This window comes from Marmota monax, unplaced genomic scaffold, assembly GCF_021218885.2.
Source record: "Marmota monax isolate L192 unplaced genomic scaffold, Marmota_monax_Labrador192_F-V1.1 WCK01_AAM20220418_F8-fsc00044, whole genome shotgun sequence".
Taxonomy (NCBI): domain Eukaryota; kingdom Metazoa; phylum Chordata; class Mammalia; order Rodentia; family Sciuridae; genus Marmota; species Marmota monax.
The window spans coordinates 4,615,965-4,635,323 of record NW_026695198.1 but is presented as its reverse complement, the minus strand read 5'-3'; positions in this window follow the sequence as shown (position 1 = coordinate 4,635,323).

Below are 19,359 nucleotides of genomic sequence, written 5' to 3'. Positions count from 1 at the left end.
TCCTTGGTTAATTGATTGTAGGGATTTATTCATGAGACCATAGATGCAGATTGAAAGAGAATAGGCATGGTAGCAGGAGTGGGCACCATTGGCATTGGGGTTACTTCTTCATGCACCTTAGCTATGTCTTCAGGTCCTGCTCAGGTCCAATCACATATATAGCACTTCCATCTGATGTTGGAATGATGCTGTTCATATTCAAATCTATGGTTTGGTTGGTCAGATAACACTGAGTTTTTGATGGAAAACCCAATTTACATGGTAACCTTGCCATGAGTAAGCACACAGTCTTTAAGGTCCAATAGGCAGCCAAAAGATTTTTCTCATAAAAACAGTAGAGGATGGCAAATCCTTGTTTCAAAATCATCAAGACCGGTCCTGTGACTTATCTATAACAGATTTAAAAGTGATATAACCAGCATCTCTATGTGACAATGAAACTTTGAGCCCATTGGATATGCTACATCAGCGGGCTTAATTAAAATTATCTTTTATAGAATCCTGGACATATTGGAAAGCCTTCTGTTATTTTGTATATCACTAAAATTTGTAGCTTTTTGAGACACTCAGTAAATGGGACTTTAAAAAAAACGGGAATATGTTGCTTCCAAAATCCAAATAGGCCCTGTAAACATTGTGCCTCTTACTTGGTATAGGAGGGGCCAGATAAAACAATATGTCATTCACCTTATAGGTAATATATTGATATGGCATACATACTGGAACCCTAAAAGTTTCCCTGAGCTATATATCCCTGAATTTTATAAGAATTCAATTTCCACTTATTATCTCTCATACCAGTGACTTATTAATAATTCTGGAATAGATTTCTACTTTTTGCTTATTATGTCCAATAAAGCATGTTATGAATATAATATGATATCTGGTAGAAGTGAAAGATAATCATGATCCTGAAGAACTACATTGTAACATAGGGTTTTGGAGCTGATATATACTCCTAAAGTAGGACAGTTGAAGAGTATTGCTGAACTTGCCATCTGGAAACAAACTACTTCTGTTGGTCTTTATTGACAAGAATGGAGAAAAATGCACCTGCCAGCTCATTAAATCTCATCTTGGTACCAGAGTTTTTATTAATCTGCCCAAGGAATATGCGTCCATCTGAGCCAAAAGCTGCAATTAGAGTCCCCACTGGATTACACTCATGATAATCCACTATCATTCACTGAGATATGTCTATCTTCTGCGTGAACCAAGTAAGGACATTTTATAGGGATGTGCTCGGAGTCAGGTCCTTCATGGTGGCACTAAACTCTATATTCCTCTCAGGATACAATATTGATTTTGGTTGAGTATTTTCCTAGCTAGGGACAAGTATGGTGACTCCCATTCACCATTATTTCCATGATATATTTTACTCCTCTGCCGCAGTCTGGCTGGGCACAATTCAGGAGCCACTTGTCAAAAGAAACGAACTTTATTTTTAGAACACATACACCGCACCACACAGCTCCTCAGGAAAACCCTCAGAGCCCAACTGCCACCACCGGCTTCCCACAAGCCTCTCAACCGCCCCCACTCCTCCTGCTCTTGAGGCTGATTGGCTGGGCCGTGTGGGCGGAGCCAAAAAAAGTCCCCCAATGAGCAGCTCTGTGGTCTGAAAGGGCGGGGAAACAGCCCAATGAGCATCACCGCAGAGGAGCCAATCAGTTGGCAGCTAGAAGTTTGCTGGAAGCTGGAAGTTTGCTGGGGCCCCTTCGGCTGTGGCTCTCAACATCTCCCCCTCTCTGTTTAAACAACAAGCATGTGGCTTAGGGACCGTGCCTGCCTTAGGTTGTCCAATAGTACATATGGTTCTTACCCATCATCGGATGAGCTGACCTCAAGGCGTCAGCCTCCTGTCTTAGGTTGTTACCGTTGCAATTGGATCTTACTTGTCATTGACTACTGGTCCAGCATACAGCCACAGCTGTGGATAGGTCTTTGTACCAGTGGCGGGGGGGGGGGGGTGAGGTTCTTTGCCTCACCTCTGTTGGCCCCCAAATTTTAGCTGAACGACCATCACAAGCAGAAGGGAGGAAGATACACCAAGCCAATTGACAGCTCCTTTTGGAAAAATTGTACCACCGATGACACCATCAGCAAAAATACCCCAACACTACCACAAGTCGCTGCACCAACAGATAGTTCACAATGCAAACAAGTGAGTTCACAATGCATACAAGTGGTACATAGTCCAGGCAAGTTCTGCAAGCAGTTCAGTGATGGCTCCTTTTGGAAAAATTGTACCACCGATGACACCATCAGCAAAAATACCCCAACACTACCACAAGTCGCTGCACCAACAGATAGTTCACTATGCATACAAGTGAGTTCACAATGCATACAAGTGATACATAGTCCAGGCAAGTTCTGCAAGCAGTTCAGTGATAGCTATTGCAGAAGCTGTAGATTGGTTTTATCTTTGTCTTCCCCGGCACTGGGGTGAAGATAGGAATTCTGGCAATAATGGCTGAAGAAAAAATTATGTAACATTCCAGAAGGCACTAAAAGAAAACAATTTTCTGAACAATTTACATTATCTTCAACAGAATTATTAAATATAATGAAAATGAAAGGTGAAAGTAAACAAACAGATTTGTTAACCTCCTTTTTTGTTCACATATTAAAACAATCCTCAACAGCTGTTTACCCAATTTAAATTAAACCATTTAAATCACGTGAATAAAAAAAAATTGGATCCATTTATTTATTTATTTATTTATTTTTAAGAGAGAGAGAGAGAGAGAGAGAGAGAGAGAGAGAATTTTTTAATATTTATTTTTCAGTTTTTTTGGCAGACACAACATCCTTGTTTGTATGTGGTGCTGAGGATCAAACCCGGGCTGCACGCATGCCAGGCGAGCGCACTACCGCTTGAGCCACATCTCTAGCCCAGATCCATTTTTTCATGAGCGCTCATCATATATGATATATGGACATATGTACATATAAACATACAACATAAAACACAAGTGTGCACACATAATATAATACATACAACACATAACATAATAGTAAAGGCCTTCTAACTTTTTACAGGTGAAATCTCCATTGCAATGTTTAAAAACTCTATAGTCAAAAAATAGAACTGATCAGCAAAACATTAACCTAGGTCTGTATGAGCTCAAAAAACAAAATAGAACTTCATGATGTGGGAAAGGGTAATAATATAATAGATATTGAAAAAAGCATCCTGGTTCTGTCACAGATGTAAGGGTAGCCAAACTGGAGTTCTGGATATCAGCTGTTATGGATTTGAACCAAATCATCTTCTTTTTGGTCTGTAGAAATCGCTTTAGTTAATCTCTCTGGAATCCAAATCAGCTGCTGTTCTCCCTGTGGAAACACACAAACAGACCCCCAACTCCAGACAATCACTGGGTCAGGACCTTAGTTAATCTCTCTGGAATCCAAATTGGCTGCTGTTCTCCCTGTGGAAACACACAAATAGACCCCCAACTCCAGATAATTACTGGGTCAGGACCTTTCCATTGTCCTGTTAGAATATCCTTCTAAAGTACCTTGGGCTTATGTACATTTTTTGGACATATATGCCTTTCCGCAGCACTAAGTCCTGATGAATCCAAATTTTAAAAGTTTAGAGTAAAAAGGGTTATTTTAAGTTTATCTTTGGGGGACATATACCCCTCCCCAATTCCCTCTTTTTGCTTTAATAAGTACATTTTAATAGTTTAATGAGCTCTTTATACCCCTTCCCAATTCCCTCTTTTTGCTTTAATAAGTACATTTTAATAGTTTGATGAGCTCTTTCAACTATGCCTTGTCCCTGTGGATTGTATGGGATTCCTGTTATATGAGTAATGCCAAATGATGAGCAAAATTGTTTAAAAGAGGTAGAAGTATAACCAGGGGGCATTATCTGTTTTTAACTGTTTTGGAACGCCCACAGTGGCAAAATATTGTAAGCAGTGAGATATAATATCTTTAGTTTTTTCTCTGGCATGAAGGGAACCCATCAAAAATCCAGAAGAAGTATCAACTGTAACATGCAAATATTTTAATTTTCCAAATTCCGGCAAGTGTGTGATGTCCATCTGCCAAATATGGTTAGGTATCAGTCCTCTAGGATTGACTCCAAGATTAACTTGTGGTAAAAAGGTCACACAATTTTGACATTGTTTTATTATTTGTCTAGCTTGTTCCTTAGTTATTTTAAAATGCTTTTGTAAAGTATTAGCCTTGACATGGAACTTTTTATGAAAATTTGTAGCTTCTTCTAGTGTAGAGAAAATATGTATGTCATGTGTATTTTTATCTGCTAAATCATTGCCCAAACTAAGGGCTCCAGGCAATCCTGTATGTGCCCTGATATGTCCTATAAAGAATGGATCTTTTCTGTCCCAGATTAGACTTTGTATAGTGGAAAGCAAAGAGAAAACAGTAGAGGAAGGGGAAATCCTACCAGCGTCTTCAAGGGATACTATAATATTAAGTATATGTTGACTATTGGAAAATAAATTAAATACAGAATCTTTAAACATCACAAAAGCTTGTAAAACTGCATTAAACTCTACCTTTTGAGCTGATTGTTTGGGTACTAAAAATGTAAAAGTTTGATCAGGTTTAACTATTGCTGCTGTACCATTATTTGACCCATCAGTGAATACATTTGGAGCATTCATGATAGGGGTTTTTCTTGTCATTTTTGGAAAAATTATAGGATGCAATGACCAAAAAGACAATAAAGGATTAGATGGTAAGTGGTTATCAAATGAAACATTAGATTTGCACATGATTATTGCCCAAGTATTTAACTCATTAGCTAACTCATCAATTTGATTCATAGTATATGGAGTAATAATTTTATTGGGAGAAATTTCAAACACTCCCTTTGATGCTTTTATTCCTTTGAGTATTAATTGTCCTACAGCCTCAGGATACCTAGTAAGAATAGTGTTAGGAGAATAAGATAAATGTATCCATAATAATGGACCTTCTTGCCAAAATATTCCTGTAGGAATATTTTTTGTTGGTAGTACAATAAATAATAAAGGCAAACTTATATCAATTCTATCCAAATGCATATTTTCCATATATGTTTAAATGAATTTTAATGCCTTTCTTGCTTCAGGCGTTAACATTTGGGGCAAATTTGGATCTGATGGACCTTTTAGGATATCAAATAAAGGTCCCAACTCTCCTGTTGGTATACCTAGATAAGGCCTTATCCAATTTATGTCTCCTAATAACTTTTGAAATTCGTTAAGTGATTTGAGTTGATCTACTCGTATTTGAATTTTTGGTGGAAGGACCATGGTTGAGGATAATAGAACTCCTAAATAATTAATTGGAAAATTTAATTGTACTTTATCTATTGCTATCTCTAGATTATAATTTTTTAATAAGTTTGTAAGTGTGGCATAACATTCTAGCAATGTGTTTTTATTTTTGTGTGCTAATAATACATCATCCATATAGTAAAATATTTGTAGTTCAGGATTTTGATTTCTAAGTGGCTGGATTACTTTGTTAACATAAATTTGACACATAGTTGGGCTCTTAGCCATCCCTTGAGGGAGTACTTTCCATTCATATCTCTGATCAGGACCTTCATGATTCAGTGCAGGGATAGTAAATGCAAAATGTGAACTATCCTCAGGATGAATTGGGATTGAAAAAAACACAATCTTTAATATCTATAACTAAAACATACCAGGTTTTTGGCGAAGCAGACAATTGAGGAATCCCCGATTGAGCAGGTCCTATAATAACCATCTCATTATTAATGGCTCTTAAATCTTGCAATAATCTCCATTTACCAGATTTCTTTTTGATGACAAAAATGGGAGTATTATGGGGAGATACAGAAGGTTGTATATGTCCTTCTGCTAATTCTTGTTTGACCAGGTCATGGGCTGCTTGTATCTTTTCTTTAGTCAGGGGCCAGTGAGGAACCCATACTGGTCTTTCTGATTTCCAAGTAATATTTATTGTGTCAGTGGCCCCTTCTGAAAACCCAACCCATGTCTGTCTGTTCCTTGATCTATTTGTATTGGTGCTGCCATATCTTGTTCTTGTTTTTCTAATCCTTTTCCTTTCCTAAAACCTTGTCTAGCCATAATAGTGGGTGCATTTTGATTGATGTTATTTGTTAATGTCAAACCTAATTGATCTAGGACATCTTGTCCCCATAAATTTACGGGAAGATGATCCAATACATATGGCTGTATAGTTCCTTCACATCCTTCAGGATCCTTCCAATCTAATACCATTGCACTTCTATGGGGATTAGTCACCACTCCTAGGCCTCGAAGCGTTTGAGTGGCTTGTTGTAATGGCCAATGTTTTGGCCATTCTTGACGAGGGATGATGCTAAGGTCTGCACCTGTATCCAGTAGTCCATTAAATTCATGTCTTTGAATATTTAGTTTTAGCATGGGGCGAGAATCTAAATTTAAAGAAAGCATAGCCCAATCTACACCTGTGGAGCCTAATCCCTTGGAACCTCTTTCTACAGTACAACTGGAAAATTTATCATATAGGCTGGGTATCATTAGTAACTGTGCTATTCTATCTCCTGGTGAAATTACGGATATACCCTTTGGAGAACTGGCTATAATTTTTATTTCACCTCCATAATTGGGATCAATTACCCCAGGACTTATCATAAGTCCTTTTAGAGTAGAAGAACTGCTTCCCAATAATAAGCCTACTGTTCCTTTGGGAAGAGGTCCTTTTACCCCTGTGGGCATGATTTGAACTCCCAACTCTGGAGTTAGTACTGCTCTGGCGGAGGTGCAGATGTCCAATCCTGCACTCCCTCTGGTTTGTCTGATGAGAGATCTAATGGACAATGTGTCCCGGGCACTACCCTGATGGTGTTGCTGGGTTCCTCCAGTGCTCCGTATATTTGTGGTCTTGGGCCCCAGAGCATTGGGCCCCCCTGTCCATTTTTTGGCAACGGAGCCCGATGCCTTTCTCCACAATATTGTGGATAAACACCTGCTCTTTGTTCGTTTTTTGATAATGGAGTACCCTCTATGGTGGTTTGAGAATAGCATTCATTAGCCCAATGTCTCCCTCTATGGCATCGTGGGCAAATACCCGATATTCTACTCCTTTGATACCGAGTTTTGTTAAACCCTCCTCCTATGGGGCAATTCCTTTTAAAATGTCCTGTTTGTTCACAATTGTAGCAGGTTTTTGGCCTGGGATCTAAAGCCTGTTTTACTGCAGCTGCCACAACTTGCTCTTGTTCATTAAGTTCTCTACATAATTTAATGTATGTGTTTAAATCTTCATGTTTCCATGGTCTAATGACTTCTCTGCACCAACAATTTGCTTGCTCATAAGCCAGTTGTTTTATTAATGGCATTGCTTGTTCTGTATTCCCCAAAACTCTGGTAGCTGTTTGAATAAGCCTATCTACAAATTCAGCGTAAGGTTCATTAGCTCCTTGTATTACCTTAGAAAATTGACCTTGTAAACCTCCATGTCCTTGTAAAGTCTTCCATGCCCTAACAGCATCTACAGCAATTTGTTAGTATACGTCAGGATCATATGCAATTTGTTGCTGCTGATCCTCATAAGGTCCCTTTCCTAACAACATATCTAGATTTCTCTGAGGATAACCACCTGCTGCATTTCTCCTAGCTGTCTCCTTGCAAAATTCCTCACTGGCAACCTTCCGTAACAGGTATCATCCTCCATTTAGCACAGCTTTACACATATTAGCCCAATCTGCTGGCGTCATTTTCAAGTTGTTAATGGATTCGACCATGCTTACAATGAAGGGTGCTTGAGGACCATAGGTTGTTACAGCCTCTTTTAGCTGCTTCACTGTTTTGAAATTTAAAGCATGGTGAATTCGCTGCCCTCCTGCCTCAAATACAGGGCACATGTTAATATTTGAGATCCTGTCTCAGGATCCCAACTATCAACTGCGGGAGTTGGGAGCCTCCCAGCATATGGAGGTGGTGTTGTTGGTTGGACACTTACGCCCTCTGGTGATAGAAAGGTGTTAGTAGCAGTCTCCTGTAGAGGTGGCGCTTTTGGTTGGACACTTATGCCCTCTGGTGATAGGAAGGTGTTAGTAGCAGTCTCCTGTTGTAACTTTTCCCCTGATGGCTTTTTCTGCTCTAAACTTTCTTTCTCTGTCTGACTACCTCAAGAGGCCTTCTCTTTTACTTGAATTTTTTCCTCTGTCTGACTAGCTCGAGAGACCTTCTCTTGTACTTGAATATTTCTACTATAACTACAATACAACCCAACAAGATAATGCCAAACAAAACTGAAACAGAATGAAACAAAATTGGAACATCAGAAAATCATTATAGCCTTTCTATCCTCCTGAAATGTCCATCCGTCCTTTCTCCCTATCTGTTCCTCAGATGTGAGCGGTTTTTCTTCCATCTTACACATCTCCAGGGACAGGCAACTTAAAACAAAAGTGAAGCAAAACAAAAGAAGAATCTTAAAATGGCTACCCATCCTCTCGCCCTACCCTCAGGGGCGAGCAGTTTACCTTATCACTTACCCTAAGTCGTTCCCCTGTGCGGGCCACCAAATGCCGCAGTCTGGCTGGGCACAATTCAGGAGCCACTTGTCAAAAGAAACGAACTTTATTTTTAGAACACACACACCACACCACACAGCTCCTCAGGAAAACCCTCAGAGCCCAACTGCCACCACCACCTTCCCACAAGCCTCTCAACCTCCCCCACTCCTCCTGCTCTTGAGGCCGATTGGCTGGGCCGTGTGGGCGGAGCCAAAAAAAGTCCCCCAATGAGCAGCTCTGTGGTATGAAAGGGCGGGGAAACAGCCCAATGAGCATCACCGCAGAGGAGCCAATCAGTTGGCAGCTAGAAGTTTGCTGGGGCCACTGTGAGCCAATCATCAGCTGGCAGCTGGAAGTTTACTGGCAGCTGGAAGTTTGCTGTGGCTCTCAACACTCCTCAGATCAGAAAACCAAGTCAGCGGCTGAGTTGGTGTATTCCAATTATGCATTCTGGCACTAAGAAAGTAACCACAGGAAGGGTTCAAGTAGTAAGAGGCTCATTGTGAGATGAAGTTCTCCTGAACATCTGACCTCCATAAGCCCTTACTCTGACTTGTGGACCATAAAGATATTTTTGCATCTTCTGGAAATAGTGTTATTTCAAAGCCCTTAAGCATCAGTCCCCTAAAGATCTAATTATTTCCTTTCTCCTAATGCACAAAAGGCTGGTAAAAGGCTATCAGACTATGTATAGAAGGCTGCCAGAAACATTAACATTATGAATATTTGGCAGTGGACTGGGATTTTTCCTCAGAGGCTCAGGCTCCCTTTTATTCAATGGGTTCTGGGTCTATAATCTGTGTCAAGTTTCACAATTAATTAAGAGCCTGTGGCTTAAGGCTTCAACATTTGCAGTTATTTGAGTTTTAGTTATGAGTACTGTGGAAATGTGTAAGCTTTGGGGTGATAAATATTTAACTTAAAGTCATATTAAAACTAAATATGTAAACAAAATATAAAACAAACAACACACAACATTGTACATAAAAATGAAGCAAATATGTATTACTCATCACTATACACTCATCTATGCTCAATTATTTATGAAATCATTTAAAATTCCTGATTCAGTATTCTAATATTAAGAAAAGAGAATTAATTAAGAGAAAAATATTAATAAGCTCCATATTGCAAAGACTCTCAAAAAAGGAGCCTATTAATTTGTTTTTATAATTAAGGTTACACTTTTGCTCGCTTGACCTGTGACTTTTCTGCTAATACAGATGGAGTAATAGTTTAGTAAGTAGCCTTCCTGTCTATTTCACTTAAGGGGTAACCATGATGAGGAAGCCATCCCCATAGGTCTGTGCAGTCAGAAAATTCTGATTGTTCTTTGACTTGCTGTCCATTAACATAACTTCATCCATTCTGTCCCTGAGTCTTGCCACTTATCCCCTGCAACCTTGAGTCTTTACCCCATTGTATTTAGAATTTACCACTTTATGACCCACAAATGCCCTCATGGTAAGGTCTTGCCTACAGAGAATTCTGGGACCCCTCACAAGTTTATTTCTCATAGTTATGGCTAGAAGTTAGTCTCGTGGACCATTCCAGAGTGGGTGAGTAGCTCTTAAGTTACAAAACATGTAACAGTCTCAGTAAACCTTGTAATCCTTTCCTCTTCATTCAGCCATGGCCAGGCAGGTGGAACATTTTCAACTTGTTCATTGGGGTTGTGTTTTGGATCATATTTCAGCCAAGCAACTCAAATGATTTTTTTTCAAACTCCCTTAACTGCAATACTAAATTTAAAACTCCTGCTTTGTTAATTCATATCAATAAATTGTTTCTGATCTAACTTGCTCTTCCTTTCAGTATTATTACAGCTCCGTAAGATGTATTTCCTTGTGTCTTCCCTGAACTTCTGTTTGGGTAAATTAGATTTCAATTTAGGTCAGTCACTTTACTTAACCAATTGGTTTAAATATAAATTAATCCGAATTTACTTTTAATTAATTTTAAGTAAAAGGAAAGTGAGGAACCAGAGACAGGTAAGCAAGAAATGAGAGACAGAGACCAGGCAGAGATACTCTCTTATGTAAGAGAGTTTATTTGTCAGCACTGACAAATAAAGGTCATCTTTCTATAAGAGAGAGGGGCAAAACAGGTTTGGGATTTTTATAGGGCAGGCTCAGGAATCAGAGCTGGGCAGGTCCTAATGCGGGTGATTAAGGGTTGGGTTGGTACAAAAGAGTGGTGAGCCTTTCTCAGAAACACTCTTGGGTGGGAAAACGAAACTTTTTCCTAAAAATGGTGGCTGTCACTTAAGATGGCCCTCCAGATGCTAAGAATAGACTTTATCTCTAGCATTAATTGTTATGTATGTTATGATATAATTGCATTCTTATTCTTATATGTAGTATACTATATAATTATATTACTATACAACCATTAAATATTATGCAATTATATTATGTATATAGTATATAATTATAAAACATTTTCTATGTCTTAAGTTTTTATAGGTGTTGCACATCTGGGGTGATAAGACAAAATAGGTTTAAAAATACTTATCACTTTTGACTTTTTAGTAATATATAAAAGAAGAATCTAAAGAAGAGAAATTTACAATCCTTTGTCACATTTCAGGTTAGTGCTTTTAAATTTCCAAAGTGATTTTGTCAGTTTTGTAGGTAATTACATGTCTAAAATTTTATCTTAAAATCTATGCAAAAGTATTTATGTTTTTAAAGTATGGTGAATTCCATAAAGAAAAATTCCTTGAAAATCTTCAGCTTTACTAATTACTATCAAATAGAAAACTTTTTTCTTTTGTCTCTTTTTTTTCTGTTTAAATAAATACACAAGTAACATGAATATATTACTCCCAAATTTAAACTATTAATTATCAATTTAGAGTCTTATTTGGGGTAGAAAAAGAAAGAAATTGTGAAATGAAATTGACAAAATTATGCTATGTACATATGTGAATACACCACAATGATTTTACCTTTTACATATGTCTGTAAAGCACCCACTTAAAAACAAAATAAATAGAAAGAAGACAAGTAGTACACATGAAGGAGAAAAAGGAGAAGAATAAACAAGGAAAAGAAAAAGTACTGGGGCCTAAATTGAATAAATTATATTCCATGCATGTATGCCATGTCAAAATGAACCCCACTATTATATATAACAATAAAACACTAGTGAAAAACATTTTTTAAAAGGCTCATTTGACCTCTAATGAGGTTATCTTTCATGATTTTGGTGTATTCTTATAGAATCATCTGAATTTATTAGTAGAGAACAGATAGAGCATCCAGAGCATCAGGTTTGTATATCTTTTGCAACATATTTACTTTTAATCTTTTTTAGAATGATAATTTTAAAGATATATTTAGAAATTAAAACTTGATTATGAGAGTTGAAATAAAAATATTTCTGTTTTGTCTTTTGTTAAACTGGAATAATGTTTACATTAATTATTTCAATATTACCAAACTGAACAATACATATCATGTTTATATTTTACTAGTGGTACTATTTAATTTTCACATACACACTATGGCTTGAACTTTTTCATTATATCTAAACTTAGTAATTTTTACACTCTTTGTTACACTTGAATAGAATCTACAAGTTTGTTTCAATCTCTTCTAAACAACTCAATGTCCAAAATTATTATTAAATATATATTATTATACCTTGTTAAGCAATATTATCCAATCATAACAAGAGTCTGTATAGTGCAACAAGGAGAACATCACTGAGAAAAATCTCAAAGAAAAGAAGGGTATCTTGGGTTTTACAAAGACCAATGGAGAAAAAAAAAGTTATAATGAGAGATGAAGGCAAGTCTTGCCTAGGAGTCTGCACATGAAGGATGGTCCTCTGTGGTTCGCCATTTCTTTTAACATTAAATTCATGGGGGTTTCTTAACCATTGCTATTTTTCAGGAATATAAGTCTCAGGTAAAGTTCAACATTGTCAGTTGGGACAATAACTCTAAGGTTGAATTTGTTAGTTTTATTTTACTTCAAACTTTGAAGATATTCTGTAGAGCGTTTTTTCATTCAGTTAATCTTCTATTTCCTCTGCATGTAATCCATTCAAAAGTATAAAACTCATTATGATTTCAACAACTTGATAATACAAAGTGTGATTTAAAATGGAGAAAGAATCGTAATAATAAAAGATATACAAATAGCCAACGTGGAAATGTGCTTAACACCATTATATATTAGGGAAATACAAACTGAAACAATTTAAAATACTACTTTTCACTTACTAGAGTACTATGATATAAAAAGTCAGGTAATAGCAATTATTGGGGAGGATGTAAAGTACACCATAAATGGGAATGTAGAACAGGGCAAACATTTTGGGAAATCTGGCAATTTCTCAAATAGTTAGGCATGGTATTACCATATGATCTAGCAGTTCCTCTTCTAGATATGTAGCCAAGAAAATGAAAACATGTCTCCAAAAATACCAGTGCATAAATGTTCATACCAGAATTATTCAGAATAATCAAAAAGTAGAACTAACCCAAAAGTCTATCAACTGATAAATGGGTAAATAAAATGCTATATGTATCCATACAGAAATATTATATAACCATAAGAACAAATGATAAGTGTTGCAATATGGGTAAACCTTGAAACATTATGCTAAGTACTTTTACTTAGTGTAAGTAAAAATGAACCCAGTTCATTTGTATGAAATACCCAAAACAAGCAAATCAATAGAAAAAAATAGATTTGTGATTATCTGTGACTGATGAGATTATGAAAAAATAACAACTTCTAATGGGTATGAGATTCTCTTGGGATGATGAAAATGGATTGTAATTATATTTACACAAATCTGTGAATATATTAAAAACATTAAATTGTACATACTAAATGGTTGAATTGTATTATTTAAAGTATTATTTATCAATAATCCTGTAGTAACAATTATATTATCTGAAACTATCAAGTAACATTAAAAGTTTAAAAAAGAACTCATGATACCATTTTTCTTTCAAATGATTTTTTAAGATTCAAAATTCATATTTTAGATTCTTTAAAATGTGTTTCTTAGACTTTATTTTTCTTTAATTTTGATAAATTTCATTTTTTATTTTAAATATTTTTATTTTCTTCATTCACTCTCTTCTTCCACTCTGGAGATCCTATTGTGTATTTTGAACATTCACACTTCTTAATATTTCTCTAACAAATCTATTTATACTTCTGATGTGAAGGAAAATTTTGGATAGTCAAATCCTCTAATTTGTTCTTTAGCTATTTATTCTCAAATCCTGAGACTTTTGTTTTACATTAATTGTAAGATTTCATTGTTTTATAAAATTGTTCTCTTTTCACTTATGCAAAATTCTCCACAATCATGTTTTCTTTATGGGATTTATGTTCTAATATTATTTTATAATGTTACTATTATTTTTTATTTTTAAATTTAACTCTTAAATTATTTTAATGCTTTTTTAGTACATCATAATTATACACAATAATTGGGTAAATATGAACAATAATATATGCAAGGAATTTAGTTTACTCCAGTTTCGTATTCGCTCTAATTCAATATTTAACTTGATATAAAGATTGATGTGGTTGGAGCATTACAGTGTGTTGATTTTAGTTCTTTTGGAAAAATACCAAGGAGTAAGATAGCTAGGTTATGTTATTCCATTTTTGTTTTTGAGGAACTCCATACTGCTTTCAGAGTGTTCACACTAATTCTCTGATTCCTCCAACAGTGTAACTTGCCCCCAACATTCTTGCCAGCAATTATTATCATTTCTGTTCTTGGTAATTGCCATTCTGTCTGAAGTGACATAAAATTTCAATGCATCTTTTTTTGTTTTCATATCCCTGATTGCTAGGGTGGTTTAATGTGTTTTCATGTATTTATTAGCCATATCTTTTAAGACATGTCTGTTTAGATTTTTTTTTTGCCCCTTTCTTGATTACGGGTTTTGTTTTGTTTGTTTATTTTTTGTTTCTTTGTTTTGTTTTTATTTTTTGGTGTTAAGCTTTTTGAGTTCTTGATTATAGATATTAATCCCCTGTCAGAGGAGTAGCTGGTAAAAATTTTCTCCCATTTTGTATGCTCCCTCTTCATGCACTTAATTGTTTTCTTTGCTATGAAAATATTTATTTTGATGCTATTCAGTTTATTGTCATTTCTTGGTTTTATTTCTTGATCTTCAGGGGTCTTGTTAAGGAGGTCTGTGCCTGTAACAATATGTTGGAATGTTGATTTTATATTTTTCTCTAGCAGTTGCAAAAATTATTGGATTATTTCCCCAGTCTTTGATCAATTTTGATTAGACTTTTGTGCAAGGTGAGTGACAGATCAAATTTCATTTTTCAATATATGAATATTCAATTTCTTGCACCACTTGTTAAAAAGGGTATCTCTTCCCCAACATATATTTTTGGCAGCTTTGTCAAATATACCATTTTGTCAAATATACCATTTCATTGGTCTTCATTTCTACTTTGATGCCAATATTATGCTGCTTTTGTTAATATTGTTTGGTAGTATAATTTGAGAACAGATTTTGTGATGTCTACAGATGGCATCGTTCTTCTTGCTCAAGATTGTTTTGGATTTCTGTGTCTCTTTTTATTCTGAGTGAATTTTAAGACTTTTTTTTTTCCTTCCTGGTTTTGTGTAGGAGGTACTTGTTATTTTGATGGGAATTGCATTGAATCTGTTTAATGCTTTTGTAAGATGGCCATTAGACAATATTCATTCTGCCTATCCAAGATTATGAAAGAATTTCCATCTTCTAAGATCTTAAATTTCTTTACTCAATGTTGGCTAGTTTCCACTGTGGAGGAGGGTTTTTAGCTCTTTAGTTAGGATATTTTCTAATTTTTTTAAAAAAATATTATGAATGGAATATTTTTACTGAGTTCAATTCTTACCAGAATCACTCTTGAAGTATGGAAAAGTTATTTATTTATGAATGTTTATCTTATATCTTGATGTTTTGCTGAATTTCTTTACCAGCTCTAGAAAGCTTTGTAGCATTTTTGGATATTCTCCATACAGGAATATAGCATCAGCAAGGAAATAATTGACTCATTTTCCTATTTCTATCCTTTTAATTTTCTTCTCTTGCCTGATTTCTCTGGCTAGAGTTTCAAGGACTATGTTAAATAGGAGTGGGGAGAATGAACATCCTTGTTTTGTTTATGATTTTAGAGAAAATGCTTTCAGTTTTTCTCTATTTTGTTTGCTCTTGCTAAGGTTTTGTCATATATAGTTTATAACATTGAGGTAAGTTTGGTCTGTGCCTAGTTTCTCAAGCATTTTTAACATGAATGGGTGCTATATTTTGTCAAAGTCCTTTTCTGCATCTTTTGAGATGATGATTTGAGTTTTCTCCTTAATTCAGCTTATGTAGTGAACTACATTCATTGATTTGTATATTGAGCCAATATTAAGTTACTAGAATGAAACAAACTTGATCATGTGGTACTATCGTCTTGATGTGTTTCTTGATATACTGTGCTAATATTTTATTAAGGATTTTTAAATCTATGTTAATCAGGGATATTGTTCTGTAGTGTTCTTTCCTTGATAAGTCTCTGTCTGGTTTAATAATCCTCTATCAGGATTATTCTGGTTTCATAGAATATGGTTAGTAGTGTTCCCACCCATTCAATTTTATGGAATAATTTAAGAAAGACTGGTGTTATTTTTTTTTTTTTTAAATCTGGCAGAACTTAGTTGAGAATCTGTCCTGTTATAAACTTTTCTTTGGTGAAAGGTTTTCATTGCTCTTTCAATTTCACTACTTAATATTATTCTATTTATGTTTTCTATATCTTCAATTTGAGCAACTCATATGTGTCTAAGTTTCTAATGTCTTCTAGATTTTCCTGTTTGCAAGCATATAAACATTCAAAATAATTTCTATGATCGTCTGGATTTCAGAAATGTCTGTTGTGATGTCTCCTTTATCATCTCTAATTTTGTTAATTTTGGTCTTCTCTTTCTTTTCTGAGTTTTCCTCAGAGTTTATGTATATAATTTATCTTTGCAAAGAACCAAATCTTTATTGCATTAATCCCTTGTAATTTTTTTATTCTCAATTTTATAAATTTCAGCTTTTATCTTTATTGTTTCCTGTCTTATACTGATTTGAATGTTAGTTTGTTCTTCATTTTCTAAAGTTTCAAAGGTATGGAATGAGATCATTTTTGTGGGATCTTTCTAAATTTTCAATTTAGACACCTAATTCCATAAACTTTTCTCTTAGAACTGCCCTTCTACTCGGCCAGAGATTTGATATGTTGTATCTCTGTTCTCTTTAATTTCTTTCTTTTTTTAAATATATTTTTTAGAGAGAGAGAGAGAGAGAGAGAGAGAAATTTTTAATATTTATTTTTTAGTTTTCGGCTGACACAACATCTTTGTTTGTATGTGGTGTTGAGGATCGAACCCGGGCCACACGCATGCCAGGCGAGCGCACTACTGCTTGAGCCACATCCCCAGCCCTGTTCTCTTTAATTTCTAAGAATTTGTTTTATTACTTCTCTCATTTCTGTTATGATTAATTCTTTAAGATTATTATTTGGTATCCATGTGTTGGCTTATTCATTTATTTTTGTTCTTGATTTCTAGTTTCACTCTATTGTAATTCATAGGATGCACAAGATTATATCAGTATTTTGGGATTTTGGATTCACAACCTAGACTATGATCTGTTCTGGAAAAGACTCCACTAATTGTCTAGAATAAAGTGAATTCAGTTGTTTTAGAGCAAAATATTATGTAGATATCTATTAGGTTCACTGGTTTATACTATTATTTAGGTTGGAAATATTTCTATTGGTTATTATGTTTGCATGACCTGTCTCTTTGTGAATGGGGTATTTAAAACATCCAGTATTATTGCTTTGGGGTCTATCTGAGATTTAATGTATAGAAGTGGGGTTTTATAATGCAATTACATATATTGATATTTGGGGGATAAATATTTACTATCACTCTACCTTCTTGATGTATTGATCCCTTAACCAATATTACTGGCTTTCTTTGTCCCTTATACATAATTTTTGCTTGAACTCTGCTTTGTCACATATGAGAATAGCTATCCATCTTACTTTTGGACTCCTTTTGCAGGAAATATATTTTCCATTCTTTTACTTTTAGTCTATGGATGTTTTTGCCTATGTGATGAGTCTCCTACAAACAGTATATGGTTGAATGTTGTTTTATAATCTATTCTTCCAATCTATATCTTTTAATTGAGAAGTTGAGACAATATATATTTAGTATTCTTAATGATAGATGTTTGTCTTTTCCTATCATTTTGGATAGCTCACTACATTTAATTCAGTCTTGGTTTTCATTTTGTTATTTTTCTCTGCTAGTGAGTTTCCTCTCTTTGCACGCTTTGGGGTTTGATTTTAAGTTCTGTGGGTAGTGTATCTTTAAGTATTCGTTGTAGTGCTGGTTTAGTGTTTATGAATTCTTTTAGTTTATCTTTATCACAGATAGTTGTTAGGTCAGCATCAATTCTAAATGATAGTTTTACTGGATATGTAAATTTTGACTGTCATTTGCTGTAGAGCTTGAAATATCTCTTTCCAAGCCCTCCTTGATTTTAAGGTCTGGTTTTAGAAGTCAGAAGTGAGGATTATTTGTTGCCTCCAAATGTGACTTGACATTTTTCTCTTACAACTTTAATACTCTTTCCTTATTTTCTGTTAGGCATGTTAATCTTGATGTGTCTTGGAGAGATTATTTCTGATCTTGTCTATTTGAGGCTTTATACCCATGTTTTATGTGGATGTTTATCTCATTTCTAAGGTTGGGGAAATTTTCTGTTTTATTTCATTGAAGAGCTTCTTAATGCCTTTATTTTGTATTTCCATGTCTTTGGTTTTTCTTTATTGTATACTGAGTGTTCAACTTCATATATTCTCTCTTTAAGGCCTGAAGTTCTGTCATTGAATCCTGAAGTTTTATTTTCTAGACAATCTAATCTATTGGTGATGATTTCAAGTGAATTTTTAATTGGATTCATTGTGTCTTTCATTTTCAGGAGTTCTAATTTGTTTCTGTTCAATATCTCCATTTCTTTATTGTCTTTTACCTCCTATATTTGCTTCTTAATTCATTTCTGATATCTTTTTTGAGTTCACTGAACATTTTAATAATTAGTATTTATAGTCTTTATATTTTTATCCTCTTGTGCATTTGTGGGTTCTTTAGTTTGGAGATTGTGGATTTTGTTTATTTGCTTATTTCATCATGTTTTCTGAGATCTTGAACTTGAATAGAAGGTGAGATGTGAGATGGATTTCTGTCTATCTTTTTTTTTTTTTTTTTTTTTTTTTTTTGAGTAGAGGTCTCACTAAGTTCCTGAGATCCTTGATAAGTTGCTAAGACTGGGCCTGAAATTGTAAACCTCCTGGCTCAGCCTCCCAAGTCACTAGAATTACAGACATGTGCCACCACACCGAGTCCTCTTATTTTTTATACATTTGTCCTTTTATTTTTTAAACATTTGTCTTTGGGTGTGTAGTTGTTATTGTTATTATTATTATGTTTTTCCCTACGGACTTTTGTTGGTTTTGCTGTATGAATAGATATACAGGAGTGGGATATGAGGTCCCCCTCTGTATGTTTCCATCTGGGGCCTGGTTGTTGGTTTGTTGTTTTTGTCTTCCCTATTTCATAGGTTGAAGAATTATTGAGGCTAGAATAGGGCTAGATCATGTGTGAATTAAAGTTCACTATTACTTGACTAAATTTTATTTATTGCTTGGTAACAGAATCTCTATTTTGTAAACTTGAAGTGTCCCAATCACTTTCCAGCTCCTCTTAGAGAAAGCCGGGAGCCAGCCATAGAACTGATGTTAGCAACC